This window comes from Entelurus aequoreus, linkage group LG23 (assembly GCF_033978785.1).
Source record: "Entelurus aequoreus isolate RoL-2023_Sb linkage group LG23, RoL_Eaeq_v1.1, whole genome shotgun sequence".
NCBI lineage: Eukaryota > Metazoa > Chordata > Actinopteri > Syngnathiformes > Syngnathidae > Entelurus > Entelurus aequoreus.
In genome coordinates this window covers 44,405,881-44,419,628 of record NC_084753.1, presented here as the reverse complement: position 1 = coordinate 44,419,628, position 13,748 = coordinate 44,405,881, and the positions used below count along the sequence as shown (strand labels likewise).

General features: G+C 40.6%; 1 protein-coding gene across 1 annotated transcript in view; it reads left to right on the top strand.

Moving 5' to 3' along the window:
- The window catches only part of LOC133640898 (uncharacterized), a 37,139-nt gene that overhangs the window by 14,279 nt on the left and 9,112 nt on the right, over window positions 1-13,748 (top strand). The gene's annotated exons all lie outside the window — the stretch shown is intronic.

Sequence of the window (13,748 nt, the reverse complement as noted above, 5' to 3'; positions counted from 1 at the left end):
GGACTGGACTCTCACTATTATGTTAGATCCACTATGGACTGGACTCTCACTATTATGTTAGATCCACTATGGACTGGACTCTCACACTATTATGTTAGATCCACTATGGACTGCACTCTCACACTATTATGTTAGATCCACTATGGACTGGACTCACACTATTATGTTAGATCCACTATGGACTGCACTCACACACTATTATGTTAGATCCACTATGGACTGGACTCTCACTATTATGTTAGATCCACTAAGGACTGGACTCTCACTATTATGTTAGATCCACTAAGGACTGGACTCTCACTATTATGTTAGATCCACTATGGACTGGACTCTCACACTATTATGTTAGATCCACTATGGACTGGACTCTCACTATTATGTTAGATCCACTATGGACTGGACTCTCACTATTATGTTAGATCCACTATGGACTGGACTCTCACACTATTATGTTAGATCCACTATGGACTGCACTCTCACACTATTATGTTAGATCCACTAAGGACTGGACTCTCACTATTATGTTAGATCCACTAAGGACTGGACTCTCACTATTATATTAGATCCACTATGGACTGGACTCTCACTATTATGTTAGATCCACTATGGACTGGACTCTCACTGTTAGGTTAGATCCACTATGGACTGGACTCTCACTATTATGTTAGATCCACTATGGACTGGACTCTCACTATTATGTTAGATCCACTATGGACTGGACTCTCACTATTATGTTAGATCCACTATGGACTGGACTCTCACTATTATGTTAGATCCACTATGGACTGGACTCTCACACTATTATGTTAGATCCACTATGGACTGGACTCACACTATTATGTTAGATCCACTATGGACTGGACTCTCACTATTATGTTAGATCCACTATGGACTGGACTCTCACACTATTATGTTAGATCCACTATGGACTGCACTCTCACACTATTATGTTAGATCCACTATGGACTGGACTCACACTATTATGTTAGATCCACTATGGACTGCACTCACACACTATTATGTTAACACTATTATGTTAGATCCACTAAGGACTGGACTCTCACTATTATGTTAGATCCACTATGGACTGGACTCTCACTGTTAGGTTAGATCCACTATGGACTGGACTCTCACTATTATGTTAGATCCACTATGGACTGGACTCTCACTATTATGTTAGATCCACTATGGACTGGACTCTCACTATTATGTTAGATCCACTATGGACTGGACTCTCACTGTTAGGTTAGATCCACTATGGACTGGACTCTCACTATTATGTTAGATCCACTATGGACTGTACTCCCACACTATTATGTTAGATCCACTATGGACTGTACTCTCACACTATTATGTTAGATCCGCTATGGACTGGACTCTCACACTATTATGTTAGATCCACTATGGACTGGACTCTCACACTATTATGTTAGATCCACTAAAGACTGGACTCTCACTATTATGTTAGATCCACTATGGACTGGACTCTCACTGTTAGGTTAGATCCACTATGGACTGGACTCTCACTATTATGTTAGATCCACTATGGACTGGACTCTCACTATTATGTTAGATCCACTATGGACTGGACTCTCACTATTATGTTAGATCCACTATGGACTGGACTCTCACTGTTAGGTTAGATCCACTATGGACTGGACTCTCACACTATTATGTTAGATCCACTATGGACTGGACTCTCACTATTATGTTAGATCCACTAATGACTGGACTCTCACTATTATGTTAGATCCACTATGGACTGGACTCTCACTATTATGTTGGATCCACTATGGACTGGACTCTCACTATTATGTTAGATCCACTATGGACTGGACTCTCACACTATTATGTTAGATCCACTATGGACTGGACTCTCACACTATTATGTTAGATCCACTATGGACTGGACTCTCACTATTATGTTAGATCCACTATGGACTGGACTCTCACTATTATGTTAGATCCACTATGGACTGGACTCTCACACTATTATGTTAGATCCACTATGGACTGGACTCTCACACTATTTTGTTAGATCCACTATGGACTGGACTCTCACTATTATGTTAGATCCACTATGGAATGGACTCTCACTATTATGTTAGATCCACTATGGACTGGACTCTCACTATCATGTTAGATCCACTATGGACTGGACTCTCACTATCATGTTAGATCCACTATGGACTGTACTCTCACACTATTATGTTAGATCCACTATGGACTCAACCCAATGGGATATGTGAAAGGATGCAGATATGTTTAAGAGTTATTTCTTTGTACATAGCCATGTTTAGAGTAGCTAGTACTTTTCCTTTGTTTATTCTACCAGTCTTTGTCTTCAGATTGTCTGTTTTATGTCTCAACCTTGGAATGTGAAGACCTCCCCCATTGGTTTCTTATCAGTGTTGCGAGGGGGAGATAGGGGTTGTCTCTGTGTGAAAAGAAGTTGGTTTTTCCCTTGGAATGCCAGATCACCTAGAGCAGCCGATATGAATGTAATGATTAAGTTGATCTCCTAAAGCTTTGGTATAAACTTGAAAATATTCTAATTCTGTCTTGATAGTCCTTCTTACTCAGCATATATGTCATCGAAAGAACTTGGGATTGACCAGTAACTTAGATTCCCTTGGAGGAAGAACTGGTCCGACGCAACAGATACAGTGACAAACCTCGGAGGGGACCGCAGATGTGAGATTGATAGCTTTATAAAAGAATCACATTCTTTAAACATTTTTAAAAAGTGTTTTAAGCAAAATTTATTGCGAAGTTTTGCTTAGTATATTTAGCACACCCCTCATGGCCGAGGAATTCACATTAGCCGCGTAATTGTGGTCTTGACCTCTGTATGTACGATGAGATTATCTTCAAGATGCAACCTTTGAATCCCATTGGAATAATAGGATATTGAGACTGATTTGGTGGATTTAAAGATTCCTTGGTAGGTTGGTAGGAAATTGTAAATGGGTATTTGGCGGGTGGGTTTTGAAATGAATTGTATTTTGTAAAATCCTGCAGAGAGCGCTCGAGTTCCCAGGCCTCTGGTAGAAGACCCGAGGTGTGTGCAGTACATAGTCTCATTATCTATCCATGTTCTACCGCTTGTCCCTTTTGGGATCGCGGGGGGGTGCTGGAGCCTATCTCAGCTGCATTCGGGCGGAAGGCGGGGTACACCCCGGACAAGTCGCCACCTCATCGCAGGGCTAGTCTCACTATATGTATTTCAATGTTACCGGAAATGTGAGCGGTCCATATGTTGTCCTATGTTGTGGTATGCCATGCTGGTATGTTATAATATGTTAGGTTATGCTCTGCTATCAATCAATCAATCAATCAATGTTTATTTATATAGCCCTAAATCACAAGTGTCTCAAAGGGCTGCACAAGCCACAACGACATCCTCGGTACAGAGCCCACATACGGGCAAGGAAAAACTCACCCCAGTGGGACGTCAGTGAATGACTATGAGAAACCTTGGAGAGGACCGCATATGTGGGTAACCCCCCCCCCCCCCCCCCCCCTCTAAGGGAGACTGAAAGCAATGAATGTCGAGTGGGTCTGACATAAGATTGTGAAAGTCCAGTCCACAGTGGATCCAACACATCAGCGAGAGTCCAGTCCATAGCGGGGCCAGCAGGAAACCATCCCGAGCGGAGACGGGTCAGCAGCGCAGAGATGTCCCCAACCGATGCACAGGCTAGTGGTCCACCCGGGGTCCCGACTCTGGACAGCCAGCACTTCATCCATGGCCACCGGACCTATGCAACTCCCCCTCGCAAGGGACAGGGGAGAAGAGGAGAGAAGAAAAGAAACGGCAGATCAACTGGTCTAAAAAGGGGGGTCTATTTAAAGGCTAGATTATACAAATGAGTTTTAAGATGGGACTTAAATGCTTCTACTGAGGTAGCATCTCTAACTTTTACCGGGAGGGCATTCCAGAGTACTGGAGCCCCAATAGAAAACGCTCTATAGCCCGCAGACTTTTTTTGGGCTCTGGGAATCACTAATAAGCCGGAGTTCTTTGAACGCAGATTTCTTGTCGGGACATATGGTACAATACAATCGGCGAGATAGGCTGGAGCTGAACCGTGTAATATTTTATACGTAAGTAGTAAAACCTTAAAGTCGCATCTTAAGTGCACAGGAAGCCAGTGCAGGTGAGCCAGTATAGGCGTAATATGATCAAACTATGCTATACCATGCGGCAGGACTGGGCAAACTAAGGCCCGGGGGCCAAATGCGGTCCGTTAAGTTTTTCAATCTGGCCCCCCGGACATTCCCAAATATAGTTTTTAGATGTTTAAGATGTAAAGTGTAGCTGCCATTACGATGTGCACTCATGTTTTATAATGACCCTAAGTCTTCAACTCTCTCTTCTCCCCTGTCACTTGCGAGGGGGAGTTGCATAGGTCCGGTGGCCATGGATGAAGTGCTGGCTGTCCAGAGCCGGGACCCCGGGTGGACCACTAGCCTGTGCATCGGTTGGGTACATCTCTGCGCTGCTGACCCGTCTCCGCTCGGGATGGTTTCCTGCTGGCCATCTATGGACTGGACTCTGATGTGTTGGATCCACTGTGGACTGGACTTTCACAATATTATGTCAAACCCACTCGACATCCATTGCTTTCAGTCTCCCCTAGAGGGGGGGGGGGGGTTACCCACATATGCGGTCCTCTCCAAGGTTTCTCATAGTCATTCACCGACGTCCCACTGGGGTGAGTTTTTCCTTGCCCGTATGTGGGCTCTGTACCGAGGATGTCGTTGTGGCTTGTACAGCCCTTTGAGACACTTGTGATTTAGGGCTATATAAATAAACATTGATTGATTGATTGATTGAACTATACTAAGTCTTTACATGTTTGGAATCTGTGCTTTTGCATGATATACTAGTTACTATGGTCATCTAATTAGTTACTATGGTCATCTATGAGCTCAGGCCCAGTGAAGCCGGCGGCGTTTCTGGGTGTTGTTGATAAACGGCTTTCACTTTGCAAAGTAGAGTTTTAACTTGCACTTACAGATGTAGCGACCAACTCTAGTTACTGACAGTGGTTTTCTGAAGTGTTCCTGAGTCCATGCGGTGATTTCCTTTACACACTGATGTGGTTTTTTGATGCCTGAGGGATCCAAGGTGTGTAATATCATGGCTTACGTGCAGTGATTTCTCCACCTTCTCTCAACCTTTTGATGATATTACGGAGCGTAGATGGTGAAATCCCTAAATTCCTTGTTGAGAAATGTTGTTGTTCAACAATTTGCTCAGGCATTTGTTGACAAAGTGGTGACCCTCGCCCCCTCCTTGTTTGTGAATGACTGGAAGCTGCTTTTATACCCAATCATGGCACCCACCTGTTCCCAATTAGCCCGTTCACCTGTGGGATGTTCCAAATAAGTCTTTGATGAGCATTCCCTCAACTCTTTCACTGTTTTTTGCCACTTGTGCCAGCTTTTTTGAAACATGTTGCGGGCATCAAATTCCAAATGAGCTAAAATTTGCAAAAAATATCAACGTTATCAACGTTAAGTATCTTGTCTTTGCAGTCTACTCAATTGAATATAAGTTGAAAAGGATTTGCTAATTCTTTTTTAGCATTTAGCATTTACACAACTTGACAACTTCACTGCTTTTGGTTTTTGTATACATAGATTTTTTCTCTCTAAATTTGGCCCCCGGAGTCAAAATCATTATCCAAGCCTGCCATGCGGTGTTATGTGTGTTTAGTAAAGGTGTATGCAAGACGTGGGTGGGTGGGTGGGTGGGTGGGTGGTAGGGGTGAAATGGTGTGCAGCATCCCCGCCTTTTCTTCCTGAGTTTCTTTTCTTAGCGCCACACAAATAGCAGCCTGAGAGTGGAGATGCAAGCAGAGATATGGAGCTCCATGGTGGGGGGTGAGCGCTCTGGTGGTGGGGGGGGAGTGAAAACCAGAAAAAACTAGTGCAGGTTTTTGAGTTGGGTGTTCACACCGTGGGTACAGGGGGCCACGGTGATACAAAGCAATTGAGGGGCCGTACAAAAACCTCCTCCCATTAGATCCATGCTGGGAGGTGACAGGAGATCTTCTTCACAGCACAAATGCAATTTGTCTTCACTCCCCTTGAGGAAGGAAGTCTTCACAAATCCTCGTCGTGCTCGTCAGGACACATTTTGCTTTTTTAAAGACTTTTTGGGAAGACCTCTTGGGAAAGGGGATGAAGGATGGAGAAGTGAATAGTCTGGACTGTGGAGTCCGGGTGACAGAATGATGAAGACCTTCTTACCTGGGACCACAGTGGACCAAAGGGAAGACAATCAGGGATTTGCTAGCACCACAAAGCTGTTTTCTGGCAAGGGAGGAGAAGTTTTGTCTAACTTGTTGACTCTGTGCCACTTATGAAGTCTACTTCGGCCAGGGTACCAAACTGACCATTCTTGGTGAGTAGGACTACAGTTTCTTTGGGGAGGCCAAATGGGGTCCACCAGGCTGGACAACAAAGACTAAAGCCAGGTTGACTTTTTGAGCAGGAACAAGGTTAACGTTTCTACCAGGTCAGACACCCGCCGTAGGAACTGTAGACCAGTCCAGAGTCCAGGTCAGACACCCGCCGTAGGAACTGTAGACCAGTCCAGAGTCCAGGTCAGACACCCGCCGTAGGAACTGTAGACCAGTCCAGAGTCTTACAAGCAAACACGTTTTTTTGATGAAACTAAAGTTGGGAGTAATGCATGGAGTGGTTCTGGGTTGTTTTGGGTACCAGACACCTGCAATGTGTCTTCTTCTCAAGTCTACTTTGGCGCAGGAACAAGGTCAACAGTTCTAGGTAAGACACCCGAATCAGTCAATTTAAGTCAACAAAAGAAATAGTTATTTGGAAAGAGTTCAAGATAGTGGGGTAGGAGGGTGACGTTGTTTGGTGCACGAGACAACTGCACTGTGGGTAGTTATGGCAATGAAGCTTTCTTTGGCGCAGGAACAAGACTAACGGTTCTAGGTAAGACACCAGAATTGGTCAATATGAAGACTTACAGCGTGTTAATGGAACATTACTTTTAATGGCGATAAAGTTGGAGAAAATGCCTAGCGTCATCCTGGGTTGGTAAGCACACAAAACAGTTGCACTGTGGCGACTAGGTTTTGGAATTTTCTTTGGCGCAGGAACCAGGCTAACAGTTCTAGGTAAGACACCAGAATAAGTCAATGTAAAGACTTTAAGTCAGAGCCTTAATGAAAAAAAAAGAATGTGATGGAGTTAAAAGTTGGAGGAAAAAAGAGCAACGTTCGTTTTCTGCACGAGAAAACCGCACTGTGACTACCTATTCTGAACCCTACTTTGGTGCGGGAACAAGACTAACGGTTCTAGGTAAGACACCAGAATAAGTCAATGTAAGGAATTTAAAAGAATCTGAGAAAACTGCTTCAAACAAAGATAAAGTTGGAGGGTTGGGAAAAATAGAGTAGCAGATTTTGGTGAACACTGTGACTGGTTATAGTTCTGAAGTTTTCTTTGGCGCAGGAACAAGACTAACAGTTCTAGGTAAGACACCAGAATAAGTCAATGTAAGGAATTGAAAAGATTCTGAGAAAACTGTTTCAAACGGAGATAAAGTTGGAGGATTGGGAAAAATAGAGGAGCAGATTTTGGTGAACACTGTGACTGGTTATAGTTCTGAAGTTTTCTTTGGCGCAGGAACAAGACTAACAGTTCTAGGTAAGACACCAGAATAAGTCGATGTAAGGAATTGAAAAGATTCTGAGAAAACTGTTTCAAACGGAGATAAAGTTGGAACATTGGGAAAAATAGAGGATCAGATTTTGGTGAACAGAACACTGTGACTGGATATAGATCTGAAGTTTTCTTTGGCCCGGGAACAAGACTAACAGTTCTAGGTAAGACACCAGAATAAGTTGACGTAAGGAATTGAAAAGATTCTGAGAAAACTGTTTCTAACGGACATAAAGTTGGAGAATTGGGAAAAATAGAGGAGCAGATTTTGGTGAACAGAACACTGTGACTGGTTATAGTTCTGAAGTTTTCTTTGGCGCAGGAACAAGACTAACAGTTCTAGGTAAGACACCACAATAAGTCAATGTAAGGAATTGAAAAGATTCTGAGAAAACTGTTTCAAACGGAGATAAAGTTGGAGGATTGGAAAAAATAGAGTAGCAGATTTTGGTGAACAGAACACTGTGACTGGTTATAGTTCTGAAGTTTTCTTTGGCGCAGGAACAAGACTAACAGTTCTAGGTAAGACACCAGAATAAGTCGATGTAAGGAATTGAAAAGATTCTGAGAAAATTGTTTCAAACGGACATAAAGTTGGAGGATTGGGAAAATATTTTGGTGAACAGGACACTGTGACTGGTTATAGTTCTGAAGTTTTCTTTGGCGCAGGAACAAGACTAACAGTTCTAGGTAAGACACCAGAATAAGTCGATGTAAGGAATTGAAAAGATTCTGAGAAAACTGTTTCAAACGGAGATAAAGTTGGAGGGTTGGGAAAAATAGAGGAGCAGATTTTGGTGAACAGAACACTGTGGCTGGTTATAGTTCTGAAGTTTTCTTTGGTGCAGGAACAAGACTAACAGTTCTAGGTAAGACACCACAATAAGTCAATGTAAGGAATTGAAAAGATTCTGAGAAAACTGTTTCAAACGGAGATAAAGTTGGAGGATTGGAAAAAATAGAGTAGCAGATTTTGGTGAACAGAACACTGTGACTGGTTATAGTTCTGAAGTTTTCTTTGGCGCAGGAACAAGACTAACAGTTCTAGGTAAGACACCAGAATAAGTCGATGTAAGGAATTGAAAAGATTCTGAGAAAATTGTTTCAAACGGACATAAAGTTGGAGGATTGGGAAAATATTTTGGTGAACAGGACACTGTGACTGGTTATAGTTCTGAAGTTTTCTTTGGCGCAGGAACAAGACTAACAGTTCTAGGTAAGACACCACAATAAGTCAATGTAAGGAATTGAAAAGATTCTGAGAAAACTGTTTCAAACGGAGATAAAGTTGGAGGATTGGAAAAAATAGAGTAGCAGATTTTGGTGAACAGAACACTGTGACTGGTTATAGTTCTGAAGTTTTCTTTGGCGCAGGAACAAGACTAACAGTTCTAGGTAAGACACCAGAATAAGTCGATGTAAGGAATTGAAAAGATTCTGAGAAAACTGTTTCAAACGGAGATAAAGTTGGAGGGTTGGGAAAAATAGAGGAGCAGATTTTGGTGAACAGAACACTGTGACTGGTTATAGTTCTGAAGTTTTCTTTGGCGCAGGAACAAGACTAACAGTTCTAGGTAAGACACCAGAATAAGTCGATGTAAGGAATTGAAAAGATTCTGAGAAAATTGTTTCAAACGGACATAAAGTTGGAGGATTGGGAAAATATTTTGGTGAACAGGACACTGTGACTGGTTATAGTTCTGAAGTTTTCTTTGGCGCAGGAACAAGACTAACAGTTCTAGGTGAGACACCAGAATAAGTCAATGTAAGGAATTGAAAAGATTCTGAGAAAACTGTTTCAAACGGAGATAAAGTTGGAGGATTGGAAAAAATAGAGTAGCAGATTTTGGTGAACAGAACACTGTGACTGGTTATAGTTCTGAAGTTTTCTTTGGCGCAGGAACAAGACTAACAGTTCTAGGTAAGACACCAGAATAAGTCGATGTAAGGAATTGAAAAGATTCTGAGAAAATTGTTTCAAACGGACATAAAGTTGGAGGATTGGGAAAATATTTTGGTGAACAGGACACTGTGACTGGTTATAGTTCTGAAGTTTTCTTTGGCGCAGGAACAAGACTAACAGTTCTAGGTAAGACACCACAATAAGTCAATGTAAGGAATTGAGAAGATTCTGAGAAAACTGTTTTCAAACGGAGATAAAGTTGGAGGATTGGAAAAAATAGAGTAGCAGATTTTGGTGAACAGAACACTGTGACTGGTTATAGTTCGGAAGTTTTCTTTGGCGCAAGAACAAGACTAACAGTTCTAGGTAAGACACCAGAATAAGTCGATGTAAGGAATTGAAAAGATTCTGAGAAAACTGTTTCAAACGGAGATAAAGTTGGAGGATTGGAAAAAATAGAGTAGCAGATTTTGGTGAACACTGTGACTGGTTATAGTTCTGAAGTTTTCTTTGGCGCAGGAACAAGACTAACAATTCTAGGTAAGACACCACAATAAGTCAATGTAAGGAATTGAGAAGATTCTGAGAAAACTGTTTTCAAACGGAGATAAAGTTGGAGGATTGGAAAAAATAGAGTAGCAGATTTTGGTGAACAGAAAACTGAGACTGGTTATAGTTCTGAAGTTTTCTTTGGCGCAAGAACAAGACTAACAGTTCTAGGTAAGACACCAGAATAAGTCGATGTAAGGAATTGAAAAGATTCTGAGAAAACTGTTTCAAACGGAGATAAAGTTGGAGGATTGGAAAAAATAGAGTAGCAGATTTTGGTGAACAGAACACTGTGACTGGTTATAGTTCTGAAGTTTTCTTTGGCGCAGGAACAAGACTAACAGTTCTAGGTAAGACACCACAATAAGTCAATGTAAGGAATTGAGAAGATTCTGAGAAAACTGTTTTCAAACGGAGATAAAGTTGGAGGATTGGAAAAAATAGAGTAGCAGATTTTGGTGAACAGAACACTGTGACTGGTTATAGTTCTGAAGTTTTCTTTGGCGCAGGAACAAGACTAACAGTTCTAGGTAAGACACCAGAATAAGTCGATGTAAGGAATTGAAAAGATTCTGAGAAAACTGTTTCAAACGGACATAAAGTTGGAGAATTGGGAAAAATAGAGTAGCAGATTTTGGTGAACAGAACACTGTGACTGGTTATAGTTCTGAAGTTTTCTTTGGCGCAGGAACAAGACTAACAGTTCTAGGTAGGACCACATTTAAACCTTTAGTAGTTGATATCAAAGTGTTTAGGGTACAAGACAACTGCACAGCAAGTTATTGTCCTCCCGTCCAGTCACTTCCAAGCAAAGTGGTTTGAAAGTAAAGTTGTGGTTGTTCAGGAAACAAAACAAGACATTAGTCGTCTTCTTAGCAAGAGCAGGGCTGAACTGCTGGTCTTAGTCCGGTCCACAAAGCAGTCCTGCCTCCTGGGCTCAGACAGAGCAGGTTGAGGAGGTTTGTGTCACAGCTGGAAGTCTCTGTGCTCCTACAACCCAGCTTTTTTTGCTGCAGGGACCAAAGTCAGCGTTTTAGGTAAGAAAATGTGCCACACAAAGTCGACTGGCGGCTCTTTTGCTTAAAGTGAGGCGGACTAGACTTTGTTGTGGGATTTTGCAGCTTTTATTTGCCAAAGTAACGCTCAGATGTGTGGAAGTTAGCTGGTGCTGGTAGAAACTTCTTCTTGAGCTTTTCACTTCCAAGCAGCAATGAAACTTTTGGTTGTCAGCCAATTCATTTCTCGTTGGGTATTTTTTTTTTTTTGGATCAGACGCTCTCATCTGTTGTCGGAGCTCTGCAGCTGCGAGGAAACTCGGCAGGCAGGACCGCGTCTTCTTGGGGGTTTCATGTCAACAGTCTCGGTGTTTGCTTCATGTGCGGTAAACCAGCACAAACTGTCACAAATTGTCCCTTTTTCAAGATGAAATGGTGAGAAACTTCACTTTGTCAGGAAGAGCGTTCAATGAAATATGTTGTTTGTTCTTTGTTGGGATACGCTGAAAAAAAACCAACAACAAGTTTGAAAAGTGTTATTATGTTTCATGAAGGAATCATCATAAGACTAAACCTAAACGGACTCTTGCACACATTTTATGATGAATGTATTTTATTGTATTTGTCATGATCCGTTGCCCAGATCATGTTTTATTTTACTTTGACTCCCTCTGTTCTGTTTTCAGCACCCCTGGGTTTGTGTTTCTTAGTAGCCATTACTGTTGTACTAGTACCAAAATTATTGCCATACTTTTCGACCACAAAAAATATCATTATTGCCTTTATTGTAAGACCAAATGTTAGCGTACACCAGGGGTCACCAACATTTTTGAAAGCAAGAGCTACTTCTTGGGTAGTGATTAATGCGAAGGGCTACCAGTTTGATACACACTTCAATACATTGCCAGAAATAGCCAATTTGCTCAATTTACCTTTAACTCTATGTTATTATTAATAATTAATGGTATTTACACTTAATTGAATGGTTTAAAAGAGGAGAAAACACGAAAAAAAATGACAATCACATTTTGAAACATAGCTTATCTTCAATTTCGACTCTTTAAAATTCAAAATTCAACCGAAAAAAAAGAAGAGAAAAACTAGCTAATTCGAATCTTTTTGAAAATATTAAAAAATAATAATTTATGGAACATCATTAGTAATTTTTCCTGATTAAGATTAATTTTAGAATTTTGATGACATGTTTTAAATAGGTTAACATCCAATCTGCACTTTGTTAGAATTTATAACAAATTGGATCAAGCTATATTTCTAACAAAGACAAATCATTATTTCTTCTAGATTTTCCAGAACAAAAATTTTAAAAGAAATTCAAAAGACTTTGAAATAAGATTTAAATTTGATTCTACAGATTTTCTAGATTTGCCAGAATCATTTTTTTGAATTTTAATCATAATAAGTTTGAAGAAATATTTCACAAATATTCTTCGTCGAAAAAACAGAAGCTAAAATGAAGAATTCAATTAAAATGTATTTATTATTCTTTACAATAAAAAAAAAAAATTACTTGAACATTGATTTAAATTGTCAGGAAAGAAGAGGAAGGAATTTAAAAGGTAAAAAGGTATATGTGTTTAAAAATCCTAAAATCATTTTTAAGGTTGTATTTTTTCTCTAAAATTGTCTTTCTGAAAGTTATAAGAAGCAAAGTAAAAAAAATAATGAATTTATTTAAACAAGTGAAGACCAAGTCTTTCAAATATTTTCTTGGATTTTCAAATTCTATTTGAGTTTTGTCTCTCTTAGAATTAAAAATGTCGGGCAAAGCGAGACCAGCTTGCTAGTAAATAAATACAATTTAAAAAATAGAGGCAGCTCACTGGTAAGTGCTGCTATTTGAGCTATTTTTAGAACAGGCCAGCGGGCTACTCATCTGGTCCTTACGGGCTACCTGGTGCCCGCGGGCACTGCGTTGGTGACCCCTGCTCTAAATCCTCACCGACAATTGAATTGTCTTCAAAAATACGTACGCCGCTTGACTCCAAAACAGCTCCGTTATTTGGACTCAACTAGTCTTTGATGGTTACGACAACTCGGTCTTTGGGTTCATCAAACACTAACTTGTCTTGGATTTGTAGAAAAACTTCATTGGCGACTGAATTGGGAAAACACGTTCAACGTGTTTGTTGAAAAAATCTAAAAGTGGACTTCAGTTCGTACAAAAAGACGTACGTTAGGTTCAATCCAGAGAAAATCATCTTCAATGTTTAGAAAAACATTCAACTTAAAGACTAAATCACAGACAATGTTTATAAAAACCATGAAAGTCCAAAATGGATTTCAGTTTTTACAAAAACAGGAACATTTGTTGGATTGGATCGGAGACAAATGACTTTCACTGCCTCGTCTGAACTGAAAAACCCATAAATCATGGACAATGTTTCCAGAAAGAATAGTTTTATGTTGCTTGAAAGTCCAAAATGAAGGTTTTTGTTTATGAAAGAGACCTAGGTGAGGACTAAAGAGTTCCTGGGGTTAGAAAATACTTTCTTGGGGTTTATTGAAGTCTGTCAATTGTCTTTGGTGTTGAGGAAAAGGTAAGTTTGTTGGAGAAGATGTTTGGTGAGAGAAAATGG